Below are 18,173 nucleotides of genomic sequence, written 5' to 3' on the forward strand. Positions count from 1 at the left end.
CTTATTGAGTTGAATTCTTATATGTGTTGTCATGAATGCATTTCAACAATGTAGTATCTTCTTTATTGTGGTACAATAGGAGGCAAGAGACAATTATCCTCTAAAAAAAAGTTATATTATCTTAAAAAAGGTAGAGTTGAGTTAGTGAACAAATTCACATTCTTACAATACAATACTAAATGGTCTCTTAAGTAGATTATGCATACATGCACAAATTTATCCCTATTAACTCAATAACAATAAGTCATCATTGTGCAACAGATGGTACCAAACTTCTAAGTAAAAAGAAATTCCAACTTTGCAAAATAAGTCGACCCAAACAACAATATACTGAGTAGCAATCACATAACTGATGTTGTGAATGGTCATCCACTTCTCAATGAGTGCTATTAGACCACTTTCGAGATATAAAGGGGTGATTAATTCAATCAATCTTTCTTTTGTGCCATAGAGCTCAACATAAAGAGAGTGTAATGTTTGAAATTCCCAAATCAAGTCTTGACGAATTAGAGCCCAAGATTCCTACCCCTGACTTAGCAAAGCTATAGTTGTTCTCTAACCACAATTTCCATCTAGTTGCACATCAACAATTTTGAAGATGAGTTGTTGCAACTCATTGGGAAATTTACCAATATAAGGCATCATTTTGTTTTGCTTATTGTCACGAACAACTTTGCAAGCTACACTTGGAGTTTCCAAACTATCAATTACCATGTTCATTGCATCAACTTGCTCGTACGCATTTAGTAGATTTCACAAACTTTGGTGTACCTTTTGTTTTTACCATCTCTTTTTTAGGTGGGGGACACAGTGAAGTGGTATCCAGAAATGCAACTTATAAGATTTTTTTTTTTAATTTTCTAAATTGATGAAACTTGAATTAGCCAATTTTTTTTAGAGTATACACAATGGAAAGTTAGAATACTTTTATTTCTAATGAAGTTATGATGCCAAGCAATCGGGAAATATGATTGATGCAAGCCAAGACGCTTTTGACCATCCCATGCAAGCAAATGATAATGGTTTGAGAAATCTGAATGAGGAAAATGACAACGGTTTGGATATTAGACCCTAGCCTAATTACCCTAACTTTTCCAATAATTTCATGGCTAATGAGGTATATTGATTAATTGATGATTGATTTCATTTGTATGTGTTTTGTTAATGAAGAAAAGAATTTTATTTTTAGATTTTTACAGAGCAAAAAATTTGTTAAAGTGGGTTCGAGATGTCATAAAGGAGCATGAATTTATTAGTCATTGAAAGGTCAGAAACTAGAACGAGGACATTTGTCCTACTAACTTGTGAAAAGGAAGGGTAGTACAAATAATATAAAGAGAAGTCAGTATGCAAGACTACTAGAAGCACAATAAATTGGTGTCCATTTAAATTAAAAGGGAGGCTTGTGAAAGGCATTGGTTGGAAACTTTATGCAATTTATGATTTTAATAACTATGAAGCCAGTGAAAAATTGTTGGATCATGTATACGTTAGTCGTTTAAGTAATGAAGAAAATACTCTACTAAACCAAATGATCAAAAACTTGATCAAATTTTATTGGCAATCAAAGATCAAGCTTGTACGCAGTGAAGATGTTGTTAGAGATATATTGTGATCACATCTAAATTTCATAAAGCTATTAAATTCATTTCTAACAGTGTTAATATGTGGTGTTATAAGATGAACAATTTTGGGGACAAAAAACAAAAGGTTTTGAGGATGTTCATCTTATAAGTAATATTACATATCAACACCACAATCCACATTTCAACTTTAAAATAATCTAAATTAATAATTGAGATGTTAACACCAAAATCCACACTTCGACTTTTATACTAGACCCGTGTTTTATCTTTTATATATTACAATAGATAGATAAACAGATATGACTAGTACCTAAAATCGGTATGAGAGATATCAAACTGCATGCAACACTTAGAACCTGAAACACATTGACCAACAGACTACCTTTAGAGAATATAGTAAGCACAGAAAGAACTCAGCGTAATACAATACTTTGTGCCTCGAAAAGAAAAAATTGGTTTCAACATTTTTATACAGGAATATTTTGTACTAATGGTTACATAAACAAACCTAAGGGGGAAAATTCTATAGTGAAGATGTGAAGCCGCCAAATAGACAACTTTGTTCCTAAAAGTGGCCCGGTTAAATGCATTAACCATACTGAGACCTCATGTGAAAGATTGGATCATGAATATTGAACAAGCGATTATAAAGTGCGGAAAATATATAGGGCTTCGTGCATAACTAGATAGACCACTGACCAACTGGCCGCATAAATCACGAGGAAAATTATTAATTTGTCCTTCTTCCTGTGTCTCTTTGCCATTTATCTTGTATGCTATCTTTATGCGCATGACAAGAGATTTCTGAAATAGAATAATTGCCAGCCGTCACGTCTTTTCTAAGAATCACTAGTACATAAAATCATAAGGCACATGGTAGAGCACAAAATTTACCTTTCCATGTTGGCTATTAGTAACTTTCATGTTTTGTGTGATGGACCCCTTTCCACTAGTAGGGAGAGTATTGCCGCTAGCTGGGTCTAAGTGCAACTGCAGAAACTGAAAATTAAAAAACCAAAATAAATAAGAAGTAGATGATAAATAAGATAACCATGATTTGCAAAATGTAGATTTTTAGCATACAAAAGTCAAAAAAACTAAATACATGCACAAATATAGATGAATTTATTCAATTACTGACAGCCACAGACACATTTTATTGCTATTTACAAGAACTCTTCCCTTAAAAGAAGTAACAGCCTCAAGCTCTGGTTTCTTTATGTAGTGAAGTTCTTAAAGTTACGTGTCAAACAAAGGAATGAGAAGACATTTTTCGATAGCAATCAGAAAGCATGGAGAGCCTTAAGCTAATACAATAATAATTAAGATCATGATACTGTTGAAAGCAGTAGGCAAAACTTATATGTTTAACACCCGAATTATGATGATCTTAGAAGTACAATTAGAAAGCTGTCACTCAACAGCATACTAAGTAGCATACCTTTGGGACTGCTGCCTGAAAAACAAAATCTGTATATACATTTATGGTCAAATTTGTAAAGGTGGCCTGAATATTGGTTGTTTGCGAGTTTCCAGGCTGTTTTGAGAAATTGAACACCAACCTCAAGGAGCTACTCTCAAATGCAGTTATAGATGGATAAACCAGTTCATTGTTTTCTATTCAAGACAAGAGAAGAGTAGAGAATTAGTACTTAGACAAGGTATAAATCAAATGCTTGCTAGACAAATTTTGCCTTCTGTTGGTGGGCTGGGGGAAAATCCATCTAGCAAATCCATCGAGGGAGCAGCTCCAGCGTTTTCTGTTGATCTTGAAGAAAGTGAAAGTGATGATAGATCATCTAATGGTGAAAGTGGTGCCGGTTTACTTGGTTTGGGGGACAATGTCTATTGTAGATGAGTTTCTTTGTACAGGTGATTCAATAGATGCAGAAACTGATCCAATAGATAATAGATCCAAAAGAACATCTGTGCCATTTCTTGAAGGTTGACTAGCGCCTAAAAATGCATACGTCAAACATAATATGAATATTTTAGATTGAACTATTTGCCGAAAAGGAAAGTAAATGAGTTAGCATGCTACTTTCACGGAAAAATCCAGGATAAGAATGAAAAATGCATGTGTCTATATGCTGCTGTATCTTGATCTTTCCAATGAAAAAGCAAGCTCACTTGCACATTTCAATTTGTACTTCACAAATCACTTCTAAATAATATATGTATATAACAAAACCCACAAAATAATTTTTTTGTAATATTTCTAACACTGAACAGTCACAATGTAAATTTTGTAAAATCTACAACTGCTAGTTTCTTTTGGCTTTTGTAAAGCTAAGATTCTCAGACAGTGCTCTGATGTAGAGAACATTTGGGATAGGTATTTTTATCTTTCCTATGATGTGCTGCTCATGGTCTCTTTTCTTTGTTAAACATGCAAAGAGATTGGCACACCCTGTTACATGAGTCAATATCTTAGGTTCTAGGAGTTTTCTTTTGTAATTCTCTTGTAAAGATGTCTTATCATCTTTCTTTAATCTTTACTCTTCTGCTCTTGCCAAAAAAGATTTTTTTCTGTCTAAAAAATCTTTATCAAATCTGTATTGATTTAGCCATAGACTACATGGTTCAAAAAATAAAATCGATCTTCAAAAATAGATCTACTTACCTTTTGAATAAACAACAATGGAAATCATGATATACAAAAAACTCATTTATACAACCATTGAGGTAATTATAAGATACACCACAAACACTAACCAGACTGTTGTGATGCCAGTGACAGATCAACTCCAAGAAGGTCCTGAAGAAGATCGCCACCAGAAGAGGTTGGTACAGGGGCATCATCTGAATTTATATCAAGAAGATCTACAATAGGAGCCACAGGTTTGCCTGCTCCATTTGGAAGACCAACTGAAGGTCCTGTCGATGTTAAAGCTACATCTGGTAAAGATCCAGCCCTCCTAGCAAGGAAAGTTGCCTCATCCAAAACTGGCATCCTCTCTACAAGTGTATGCCTGCAAGATAATGAATATTTTCTCTTTTGGGATTCCTCTTAAGACAGTATTTAAGCTTTTGATATAATATAATATGCAAATCGGTTAACCTCACCTGATATTTTGATGCTTTGCAATAATCAAATTGAATTCTATGGATCTTTGCTGCAACTCCAACACAAGGTTCCCTTTGCACTGAACGATTATTTCCCTGATTCTCCTACATATTGAATGAAAAGAGAATGCCTTCTAGTCAAATGTACAAATACAAGAAGGATATGAGGTTGTCATACGTACACAAGTATTTGGGGTGTAAAGAGGGAAGAGACATGGATGAAAAAAATCACATGATTTATTAGAGATGAATACACATGGACAAGGGATGGAACACGCCATTAGTGTTTTAGACTATTTTGAGCTGGATATGCTGGGTTATACTAGAATATTGCATTCCTCAAAAAGCAAATGCAGGAAAAAGAAATAAATACATTTTAAGGTTTAATGTAATAGATAAGTAGAAACAAATAATAAAAGCATATCATACTCTGAACAAGAAGGGAACCGTGAAGACAGCTTTAATAGGGCAACCAAAGCCATTGTTTCGTGGTAAGATCTGATGCATGGTGTTTTAGAGCAACCTCTACAACATCCACAGCATCTAACTCGGTCACTTGCTCCCATGAAACAAATTAAGGATAAAAGACATCTTAAAAAAATCAATAAAAGAATGTAATGGAAGATTGATTTTGTAGATTTTGCTAGATGCTACAATATACATTACAAGTAGATTGTTTAGACACATCAATAGCCAATTCATTGTTAAACTATGCTAATCTCTTTCACAAAGAAAGGAAAAGACACAAAGGGCAATTGATTATTGGCTCATATGTCATGAGCAAACTGTCGCAAAGCTTCAAGCGCATATAATGCACAAGCCTAACTACTTTGTGCTGAAATTCAACCGTTGAAGGAGAGGAAAACAAATGCAAGAGATTCTGAAACCGTTTGTTTGAACTACATAGCAAAGTCCGTTTTATATAGACTCGATGCAATAAATACAAATAAATACAGGAGATAACATTCCTATTTACATCATACGATATGCCTATAATTACAAAGATCCTAATTAAATAAGATAACATATCATAAAATATAAAAGAAGAATAAATCCTAAGAGATTATCTTGGATACTCTAAATATTCTAAGATATAAAAATGATATCATTACAGAGTTCTAAGATTTTCTATCACTCCCCTCAAGCTAAAGCTTATTAAGCTTTCAGCTTGTGAGAAAGAAAACAATTCATTTCCTCACAAATAAATAGGAAGACTAAAAATTGAGCTCCACCAAAACAATAGTTTGAAAGGCAACTCAATGATGAGAAGCCTAAGAGAATTGATAGAAAGATAACTTCGCCACATAACTGGAATGATCATCAGCTTGAAAGAAATTTGTTGGCAAGCAATCACGCAAAGCAAAGCAAGGTTCGACCTCAAAAACGCATTTAGAAGCTTCAAACGAATAATATTGGAGACCTAAATATATTTAAACTTGAAACTAAGTCTGACAACTGCTTCTGGGACAGAGATGAATAATATTGGAGACCCAAATAAATTTAAACTTGAAACTAAGTCTGACAACTGCTTTTGGGACAGAGATGAGATCAGAGCATCTGGACAAAGACAAGGCCAGTGCACCTAGGAAAAAGGTTGATTCATAATCGACATAAGTCACCATTGAAATGATTGTTGACGGAAAAGAAGTCACCACTAATATGATTCATTGTGGGAAGAGTTGCCACCAAAATGATCATCGGTGGGAAAGAAGTCGTCACCACTAGAATGATAGTCATGGGAAAATGTGGTGATAGTCATGCTGGAAAGAAGACACTCAAGGGAAGAGGTGACAAAATTAGAGTTCCAAATTTTTGGGAACCCAATGCAAATGGGACATGTGACAGAGGATGGTACCACTCTAATACCATGTGAGAGAAAAATAGATGTAATTGGTTATTGGCTCGTTATGTCATGAACTAACTATCCCAAAGCTTCAAGTGCAAATAATGCATAAGCCTACCCACTTTGTGCTGAAATTCAACTTTTTTTTTATAATAAAAATGGGGGCAGCAAGGACGAATTCTAGATCACTTGGTCATAAAAGGTTTGACACCATATCAAGAATCAACTTATCTAACTTTGGGGATAATTAGTCACTACCTAGCAAAAACAACGTCTGACACATCTGCCAGAAGCATCAAAGGAACACAAGAGGGAGGCACCTCAAACAAAATACAACCCAACACAAAAGACTTTGCATGGTTAGCAAAGACAATGGTCACAGAATTGGCCTCTCTAAAGCAATTGTTGGGTCTTGATGATCCACTAAACTGGATGACCTACCACAACTTAATTTTGATGTTTACAAAAGTATAAATTGTTGATAAACTAATTAGTTGTTGTTAAGTGCACGGGACCATCTTTGTAAAAGAGCTTAATCGTTATTATATCAACATCTACAGCTCTAGTAAGTCACGTCCATACTTAAGGTGGAAAAAGTTTTGCCAAGATATATCCAATGTCCAATGCATTGTAAAATCAATCGCATCCATTTATTGCGAAAATCAATGTCTATACAATGAGTTGCTTATTACTCGCATTCACTTAATATATATCACTTACATACTTATTTTCTACTCTTAAAAATGACGTCCAACCGAGTACGAAAAGACAATGTTAGCCACAAAGGGAAGTGCATGATCTCGCTTTACGAAACTCAGTTTTGTCTCTCTTTATTTGAATTGTTAACATTTGAATTTAAGGAAATGACATAATAGAAGAGAATAAAAGATATTTACATAATATTCTTCCAAAGGTCGCTTTCGGCGCAGAAGAGGAGCACATGCTGTTGTCTGTACTATTATTCCTTTCCTCTCCAATCAGAGTATGCCACGTTACCTCGCCTACAAAAGTGAGACGACAGTCATATCAAGACTCAGTGCTAATCCTGTAATGGATCCTTCACTGAAATCTATAAAAGATAGTCTCCAATCAAAAGTAGGAAAGAGAAAAATCATTAAAGAAACGAACAAAATCTCTGAAGAGAAACTCTGCGAAATCACTAGACGATACACTTGAAATTATATTGTCAATTCTTTGTTAAGTAAAATTATTTGTATTCGAGCTTAAATTGTTTATTCACTCTGAGTATTGTTGAATCGTTGTTTTTATTCAAACTTTTGTTTGTAAAATCATTTAGTGACTTAGTGTTAAACAATACTTGGGTGTTCCTAGATTTAGGGGGAGTCTAAGGGTGTTGCAAAAGTGACTAGAAGAATACTTGTATAGTTAGGAGTGGTAAGACAGAATACTTGTTTTGTAATATTAGAATATGAGAGAAGAGAGAAAATTGAGATTGAGAAATATGATATTATTCAACTCGACTAACATCAGATTACAAAGATAATTATATAGTTGGATAATGACCAATTATCATAATTGTCAACTAACTAGAGTTAATAGATTAAACAACTAACTGTAACTAACCAACTACTAACTAGAGTAGTTAGAATAATAGTCAAAACAAAAAATACACATCGAGTAATGAATACTCTTATACTCCCCCGCAAGCTCATGAGGGATTGGAAGAATGTATTTCAACTATTCTGAGCTTGGACCTGAACAAAAGAAATGTAGAAGGAGATAAAGCCTTGGTCAAGATATCAACCACTTGATCCATTGTAGGAACATGAACAACATTATGTTGTTTAGTTAGAACTTTCTCTCCGACAAAAAATAAATCCAACTCCATGTGCTTGATTCTAGAATGAAGAACAAGATTATGAGCCAAAGAGACAGTGTTGGTATTGTCACATAGAATGATTGAAGTGGAATGAGTAACTTGAAGTTCAAAAAGAAGAGACAGAATCAAGTTACTTTTGCTGCAATGTCTTCTGTCTTTTACATTTCAAACACTTCAATGTCTTTAATCTTTGACATTTACAAGACTTTAATGTCTTCAGTATTTTACATTTACAAGACTTCAATGTTTTCTGTCTTTTACATTTTAAAGACTTCAATATCTTCAGTCTTTTACAAAGACTTCAATGTCTTTAGTTTTTTTACAAAGACTTCAATATCTCCAGTCTTATTTTTTACAAGACTACGTCGTCTTTTGCTTGATGCTTTCGATATTTCAATGTCAATGTCCTTTTGCTTTTTCAGTTTGGGGGTTTGATTTCTTTACCAAGCGTGTTCGCATTTAGTGAAAGTTTCCAAAGACTTCAATATCTTTTGTCTTTTACTTTTTTTACAAGACTTCAATGTCTTCAGTCTTTTACATTTTCAAAACTTCAATGTCTTCAGTCTTTTTACATTTTCAAAGACTTCAATGTCTTTAGTGTTTTACATTTCAAAGACTTTAATGTTTTCAGTCTGTTATATTTACAAGACTTCAATGTTTTTTTTTCTGCAAAAATAATATTCTATTAATTGAGTACCAGTGGTACTAGAATTACAAACTCATGTCAGATTAGTCCCAAGACATTAGGCCTATTCTTGGAACCCAAATCTGGTATAATTTATCATTTTACATAATTTGCTCTAATAGTCTATCATCCTCTATTGAGAAATCCTGCTCTGATGTTGGAGGACCAGTAATTAAAATGCATATTGAAATCCTTCTCCAAATTTGTGAGCCACGTCCATAATAAGAAAACTGCATTGTCTAAGATTCTGTTAGCATCGAATGTACCATTTGAAATATAATATTGTTTCTTTGCTACCAAATGGTCCATGTCAATGCCAACCACTACCATTTCCATCTGCTAGACCTCATTCCCTCTATCACTCCATATATGTGTTGGATAAAGTGTTGCCTGGGGTGGTTTGGGAAAACACCCGACAAACCCACCCAAGACAAAGACTCCCACCATACTGAAATTATCTTTACCACACTGAAAGAATAGGTGGCCTGCACTTTCCTCCTCACCTCTGTAGAATGGGCATGTTAACTCTCCAACCTGAATCTGTCTCCTCTGCAAGTTTACTCTGGTTGGTAATCCCTAATTAACCTTCATGCAAATATAAAAAATTTTGGCGGCAGGTTGAGTTTCCACAGCTCTTCAAACGCTCCATCCTGTTGTTGTTCCGATAATTCCTACCACAACACAAAATAGGCAGATTTCACCGTATATTGTCCACTCGGGTCTGCCTTCCACTCCCACTGATCTCCTTTGTAAGCCTGTATTGTACTTTGTGTAACATTCGGTAAGAATGAGACCGCCATCTCTATTTCATTATCAAACAATGGTCTTCTCCACCTAAAATCCCATTCCCAACCAACTTCTTTGAAGGCCCCCATGTGATGTATGCATTAATGTTACTGAGTAGAAATACTATACAACCTGGGTATTTTGTGAATATTTAAACTTGTCCTCCCAAAATTTAAACTTGTCCCCCCAGCCCACCTTCCATGAAGTCACAGAATTCATTATCTCCTCACAAAACTTCAATGTCTTCAATCTTTTTACATTTTTAAAGACTTCAATGTCTTCAGTCTTTACATTTTCAAAGGCTTCAATGTCTTCAGTCTTTTACATTTATAAGACTTTAATGTCTTATGTCTTTTACATTTCAAAGACTTCAATGTCTTCAGTCTTTTACATTTACAAGACTTCAATGTCTTCTGTCTTTTATTTTTTTTCCAAGACTTCAATGTCCTCTGTGTTTTACATCTCAAAGACTTTAATGTCTTCAGTCTTTTACATTGACAAGACTTCAATGTCTTCGGTCTTTTATATTTCAAAGACTACAATGTCTTCAGTCTTTTACAAAGACTTCAATATCTCCAGTCTTATGTTTTACAAGACTATGTCGTCTTTTGCTTGATGCTTTCGATATTTCAATGTCAATGTCCTTTTGCTTTTACAGTTTGGGGGTTTGATTTCTTTACCAAGCGTGTTCGCATTTAGTGAAAGTTTTCAAAGACTTCAATGTCTTCTGTCTTTTACATTTTTTACAAGACTTCAATGTTTTCAGTCTGTTACATTTTCAAAACTTCAATGTGTTCAGTCATTTTACAATTTCAGAGACTTCAATGTCTTCAGTGTTTTACATTTCAAAGACTTCAATGTCTTCAGTCTGTTATAGTTACAAGACTTCAATATCTTTAGTCTTTTTACACTTTCAAAGACTTCAATGTCTTCAGTCTTTTACATTTCAAAGACTTCAATGTCTTCAGTCTTTTACATTTCAAAGACTTTAATGTCTTAAGTCTTTTACATTTACAAGACTTCAATGTCTTTTACTTTTTTTACAAGACTTCAATGTCATCTGTCTTTTACATCTCAAAGACTTCAATGTCTTCAATCTTTTACATTAACAAGTCTTCAATGTCTTCAGTCTTTTACATTTACAAGACTTCAATGTCTTCTGTCTTTTACATTTTCAAAGACTTCAATGTTCAGACATTGTTCAATTTATCTTAGCAATGATTAAACGAGATTACAACACAAATGATCGGTTGAAATTCATTTTAACAGTGATTAAGTGAGATTATGGCATAATTAATCGGTCAAAACTCGCTTTAAACAAAGAAAAAGACCACCAATGGTAAAAGAATGAAGATGAAGACATGTAAAGCAAGGATGAATCCCTAAGGGTGCAAAGAATGAATTCACAACTTCAAAAATAAAAACTAACCGGTCAAAGAACAAAGAACGTTGAAGAACGATCACGAAAATGTTATGGAAGCGCCTCGACCTTGATTTTTCTTCTTCTTTCTCCTTCTTTTCACTAATTTAAGTGAAAACCTCTCAACATATGATGTTGGACCCTTCTCCTCAGCCCCCTCACGTCTATTTATAGGAAATGAGGGGTGGAGATTGCACAGCAGCTCACCCAGGCGAGCTAGTTACTTCAGCCCTAAGCTTCCTAATAGGCCCAAGGGCTGAAAAATGCCCCAAAAGTGACCATTTTGCCACTCTTTTTAATATTTTGCACATTTCATTCTGAAACATCACGAAACCTTGCGAATTGTGTGGCAATTAGTGTTAAGTAGCTCAATTCAGCTGGCAAGAATTCAAATGTTGGCAAATGATCGTCCCTAGACGAAATTAGGGCATGACAGTTGCCCTATTTACTTATCTTTTATTGAAAATAAAAGAAAAGTAAAGATAAAGACATTAATTTCATTCTAGTGATCTCACCATCCGACTGGCCACTAGCAGGAACCCAATTAGTGAAACCTGTCAACAGAAAGAGCATAAGATGCATCAGGTATATCAACAAAAGGCCTTGAAGTCTTGCAAAGTAAGGGAGACATTGAAGTCTCGACGAAAGACTCAAATGGTCTTTGAAAAGATAAAGAGCGGAAGACATTGATAGTCTCCACATGCCAACAGACTTGATTGTCTTTGGAAGGCAAAGAAGACTGGAATAATCTTGAAAACAACGAAAACGGATGACCATGATTGTCTCCGCATGCCAACAGACTTGATTGTCTCTGGAAGGCAAAGAAGACTGGAATAGTCTTGAAAACAACGAAAGCGGATAACCATGATTGTCTCCGCATGCCAACGAACTTGATTGTCTCTGGAAGACAAAGACGACTGTAATAATCTTGAAAACAACGAAAGCGGATGACCATGATTATCTCCGCATGTCAACGGACTTGATTGTCTCTGGAAGGAAAAAAAGACTGTAATAGTCTTGGTCGAAAGACATTGAAGTCTTCGAAAAGTGACAGATGACCATGATTGTCTCTGCATGCCAACAGACTTAATTGTCTCTAGAAGGTAAAGAAGACTGTAATAGTCTTGAAAGTTTTTTACTAAAACGCGAACATGTTCAGCAAAGAAACAAAACCGCCAAACCGATCAGCACAACATATATTTTTGAAGAAAAATAATGTGACTACTAGAGAATGAAGGCATGCTGATAGAATTTCTCATAACCACAAAATGAGATTTGGGACATTCGCATTTCATTTTTAAAAGAGCATTAGAAGAAAGCCCTGGGTCCATCATTCTCTTCATGCTTAACATGGCTTCCATCATGGAAGCCGTTTGATCCTTCAATGCCTCCATATCGACATTCATTTGTTCTTACACCTCTTCTATTTCACCCATGTTCTTACAAATATGAGTCATGTAAAATTGTAAATGCACAAATCTGACTCTTATTGCTAGATTACAAATTTTAAACTCAATGAATTAGCCAAACCAAAACATCACAATAATCTAGCAACAGAACAAAAAATTGAAAATACAACAGAAATAAATAAATAAAACAGAGGAAGAACATACAACAGAGGAAGAACAATTCGAAGTTGCGAAACCCAGAAATGCACGGTGCAACTCGAAGAAAAAAAATGTGCAACGAAGGCTTCCACGAGTTCACGGCTGAAACGAACAATGAAGAAGGAACGGTAAAATGAACGGTGAAGCGAAGAAGTGAAGAGGATGAAGATAGTGTGAAACGGTGAAACGGTGAAGAAGTGAAGAAGGAACAAAGGTGAAGAAGGAAGTCAAGGAACGTCTGAATATTTGATGCGGCGTTTTAGGGTTTGGGTAATGTTTGTGTCTTTGTGACTTGTGAAATATTACTTATATATGTGATAATTTTATTTTGTATTTTTTTACTAGTAAAATACTATATTAACCCTTATATTTATGTTATACATATTATAAGTTATGAGGGTATATAAGTAAAATTTTATATACGCGAGGGTATGCTGCAGGGGATTTTTCATCCCCATCCCCGTCCCTGTGGGGAATTTTTCCCGAACCGCAGGACCCCGAATGGGACAGTCCCCATGGGGATCCCCGAGTTGCGGGAAGAATTGCCATGCCTAGCCAGGGCTCACCCTCTATTGAAAATTATATTAAAGCCTGTTTCAGTTTTTGGTTTGCAAGGCAGTTTCAAAATATAATTAAGAAATCATAGATTCCAAAAAAATAGGTTCATAAGGACCTGTTTGCTTTGAGAATTTGCTTACTATTCTTTTAATTAAAAAAATTACACTTTATTTTCATTTTGTTTTGTTTTCAAAGATCTGTATAGGAAATAGTAAAACTTTTTATTGCTTTTACTATTTAAAAACAGGAAACAAAACAAAAAGAAGGTGATATTTTTGTAACTAAAGTGAGAACAGAAAATGTTTTCTCAAACCAAACAGACCTTAATATTCTTGTAACAATTATCAATAAGTAAATTCCAAAATTAATGTTTGTTTTAACTAAGTAACAGCAACAAGACTGCATGAGTGTATACATTTAGAATTTTAGATACTGCAGCACCGAATGATTTTCTTGTGACAAGTTTATAGCAGATAAAATCACTTTAGTCAATATCACTAGTTGGTGCTAGGAAAATACACTATGCTAAAGAGAAAATAATTATAAGAAAGATGGAAAAGCACCTTTCTAACATGTTCAAGAGCTTCTGAGCTAATTTTGCACAGCTCTGTACAAAGCTGAACCCCAGTAATCATAACTCCATGGTGCTTCTCCCTTAGTAAGGCAGTAGCAGGATTGACAAAATTTTCTGCCGAGTCTGGAACTTTCTTTATGATTCTTGCAGAGCACAATGCTGCCTATATAACAGTAAGTATAGTCAGCTTATCAGAATGAACAATCACAATTAAAAAAGTTAAATGGGAAAGGTTTTACGAATAACTCAAGTACTCAACACTAAATTACAACATGGCTAGAATCATTAAGCAAATAGGAGGCAGACTTCCACTCGAAATAACAAAAATAGTAGAAGCATCTAAAAAAACATTGAACAAACTCTGCACATGAATAAAAAAAGTGATATCCACAACCAACTATCCTTTCATGATCAATCTCATAACTCAAACTATTTTTGGTATTATATGATCATAAATAAATATACAGTAACAACCAAGCTCTCAGTAGTCCCTCATTAGTTGAGGTCAGCTAAATGAATCAATTGATGCTATTGAGCTCTATCAACCCAAATTTTTAGTATAATCATTTAGACCAAGGAATTTATTAATGGTTTCTCTTAAAGTTTTCAATGTCTTTCTCTACTCCTTTTAATTGGACCATCTTCCATTTGATCCATTTTTCTCATTGGAGCCTCTGTTGACTTTCTTCTCATAAGACCAAACCACCTTAAGTGAGTTTCGGTCATCCTATCCTCAATAGGTGGGTGGTGCAACTCCGAAAATTACTTTCATAATGTCAAAAAACTGTAGCACAGGGCTCCATATGGTAAGTATTATCATTAACCATATAGAATGAAAGAGTTTATTATACTCCTTAGTTGGTCATTCTAACATAAAGCGTCATAGTTGAAGTACATTGAAATTACTCCCTGGAAAACAAAATATGTTTGAAAATTTGTACGGAGCAAACAAAGTATTCCTTGAACCTGATCAGCAATGGCAATTTTTTCCACTATTTTGGGATCCTGACAGAGACCCTCCCTTTCGAATCCACAAGTTTAGAGATCTTTTTGTGCAACGATGGAGACAAGAACCAAAAACCCTTCAAAGTAGATTCAAGGGAGGGGAAAGGGATCATACTGTCCGCTCTGTGCGGTACTCGTATAATGAAAATGACAAAATTGCCTTAATTTTATATACACACAAATGCATATATAAATGAATTTTTAATTCTTTCCGTAATATAATATAGTATAATATATTCATTTATGTGCTACAATTTTAAATTTTCTAAAAGAAACTTAAATTTGTAAAACATTTTTTATTTTTTGACAACTTACTATATATTTTACAATGTCAGGGATCCCTGTGGGGGGAGAACAAAAATTACCAACGTGGAGATCGAGGGAGTATTAAGGAGGTAGAGATGGGGTGGGGTCAGATCAGAAGATCCCACATGTGCTAGCTGAACAAAACAAAAAGAAATTTTCATTTGACTTGGCAAATTTTATCTTTATTTGGTGACTTGAAACTTAAATTTATGTCAGTGTATGTCTTCCCATTCTTTTCCTTCTGGGAATGGTTGGGTAGATTCAAATTGTCCTTTGATTCTCTTTACAGTCTATCCAGGAAATTTATATGTGAAAATGTAAAAGTTAGAAATCACACAAAGATGGAAGCAAGTAACTTTACTAGTATGTCTCATAACATTTTGCTTTCCATAAAATTCTAGTCAATTCTTGACTCATACAAGATACAAGTAACAAAATCTTTAGAATTCATGAAGCAAACATTTAACAAGAAAATAGCAGAGAATATATGGCTTTTTGCTTGACCTCTTTAACAAACAAAAACAAGCAAAAAGCCATTATCTTGCAGAATAATAGCAGAGAACTTCCAAAATTAATCACTTTAAGTAGGAGCAAATTATTGTCGTTATGTATAGGAGACACTATAAAGCCATAAAAGCGTTTATTGCCCGTCTTGTTCTCCAAAGCATTCATCAATGTATAACTCCACATATCCAATATATGCATCAAGTTTCAATATTCCTGAATAGATAATATTCAAATGAAAGGGAATGAAATATTATGAAAAGTTTACCTTCTTCCGAATATTTGGATCTCGAAAATGCAGCAATCTCTCAACCTCTGGCGCAAGATCATGAGCCATTTCAGCTGAACAAATATTTCCTAAAGCACAAAGAGCAAGTCCCACTATATATTGATTCGTGTGATTAAGATCTCTGTGACTTAGCTAAGGTTTTTATAACCCATCTCCCATCATCAATATTGCTAGCTCCCTAGCATATTTGTAAAATGGAATCTAAAAATTGAGGAACACAAAAACAAATGAAACATTGACATGAATTTGGACACTGTTTCAAAGAATTGGTGACCAACATTAGAAAGTCTTGTCTTTCATCGAGAAGCAACATAAGGCCAAGGTAACCCATTCTCTTCTATGGAAATCCAGGAGATGCTATCAACTTGAGGCACTCCATTTGACCAAAATGAGTGGGGTAGCCAAGCATGTGGATGAACATTAGCTTAGCCAGATTCCAGTGCCTATAGTCTGGATCATTTTCATCTATTGCAGCGTGAATGGTAGCACATTCTTTTCTTACAACAGCACGTTCTTCTGCTGCAGTTTTGCAAGCACGTATGGCCTGAATCATGTCCCTAAATGCAGGGATATGAATTAATTGTTAATAGACACTGATAATATTTAAACTATATAATAAACATTTATTATTTGTTGGGGGGGTGTTAACTGTATTGGATTTTGCATATAAAAGGTAAAATATTCAATCATGAATACAGAATGACAGAGAAACACATGGATTTATAGAAAGGAAAATAGTGCTCGAGTAAGTGACCACACAGAAGGACAGTAATTTCAAGTTTCTCATATAATGTGATTTTAGAAACAACAAAAGTTATCACATAAAGGGTGGACAAGAGAACCTTAGAACAATCAAAACAGAAAATTAGTACAAGAGTGCTCCCCCAATCCATCAAGGATACGCCAGTGAAACAAATTACGATCAGATAAGGAAGTTAAATATACAGGTCTTGTTGAGATAAACTTCTCCATAAGCATTTATAGGAGAAGAAAATAAGTAGCTAAAAGGAATTAAACTTCCCCCATAAGTTAAAATCAACTTATGTATTTAAATTGTTATAGAATAAGGAAGTTAAATACATAGGCCTTGTTTAGATAAACTTTTCCATAAAAACTTACAATAAAAGAAAATAAAAAGTTAAAATGAATTAAACTTTTCCCATGAGTTAAAATCAACTTACGCATTCTAACTTTAATAGAATTTCTCTCATCTAACTTCTCCAAAAGTAAAGGTGCATAAATTAATTTTAACTTAAAGAAGAAGTTTAATTCATTCTACCCTCTTAATTTCTTTTCTTTATATAAGTGCTTATAAAGAAATTTATCCAAAGAGCGCCATAATCTGATTCTAAACATAGATAGCATATTGGCACAGGACATTCAGTCTAGTGCCCTGCCAAACTACTTAATGACAAATAATAATTATCAAGCAATAGTGGTATAGGATCCGGCATATGGCAATTGGCAATGTCTTCGGTAGAACTTAATGAAAGGAACAAAAAAAGAATTGATTGGTGCTAAATAATTTCGCAAAATTTGAGGTTATTCTAAGTGAGCATTGGGCAATGCTTCTTCGGGGAAAACAGAAAGAGCGTGATTTGCATTGCTCACCTCAAACGCGAGGGAGAAGAGAAGGGGTTCATGTTTGGAAACTCAAGCGGATCCAGTTTGACTGAATTCGGATCTGAGAGTGGAAACCGATTTGGATCTGACAGTGGCGTCTGTTGTGTGAGTCTCTGAAATTTTTCTTTTTCCTTCTTCCAATTGCAACAATCGCAATGCAATGCGTTATGCGAAAGTTGTTTTGATTTGTTTTGCTTCGCTTCTATGCTGTCTGAGTTTTTTTCGGAAAACGAAATGAAAAAGAGGAAAATAAAATAAAATAAATCGCGGTGCTTGGAAATGGAGTTGGTGTTAGTGTAACCCGCTGCCATAAATGTGGAGGGAAGGTTGAACAATTAGGAGTACTCGCAAGATTTTAAGAGGGTGGAATTTAGCAAATGGGATGCGAAATTTGGAATGCTTTGTGACAAGTCACAACTTACAATTATAAAATATAGGTTAAATTAGCCATGATTATCTTTTTAGTTTCTATTTAAAAGGG

At 34.4% G+C, this 18,173-nt stretch overlaps 1 pseudogene across 1 annotated transcript; it reads right to left on the reverse strand.

The window, feature by feature from the left end:
* Positions 1-1,797: 1,797 nt before the first annotated feature.
* LOC100780216 (AP-1 complex subunit gamma-2-like) lies at positions 1,798-18,097 on the reverse strand (annotated as a pseudogene). The gene is made up of 12 exons (XR_005889555.1): positions 17,681-18,097; positions 16,324-16,626; positions 16,049-16,190; positions 13,955-14,128; positions 11,742-11,780; positions 5,082-5,211; positions 4,653-4,757; positions 4,302-4,558; positions 3,281-3,542; positions 3,028-3,203; positions 2,481-2,585; positions 1,798-2,390 (listed from the first exon to the last, which is right to left on the reverse strand). The product of XR_005889555.1 is annotated as an AP-1 complex subunit gamma-2-like (transcript).
* Between the last annotated feature and the right edge of the window lie 76 nt (positions 18,098-18,173).

The sequence above is a fragment of the Glycine max genome, chromosome 18 (assembly GCF_000004515.6).
Source record: "Glycine max cultivar Williams 82 chromosome 18, Glycine_max_v4.0, whole genome shotgun sequence".
Classification (NCBI taxonomy): Eukaryota; Viridiplantae; Streptophyta; class Magnoliopsida; order Fabales; family Fabaceae; genus Glycine; species Glycine max.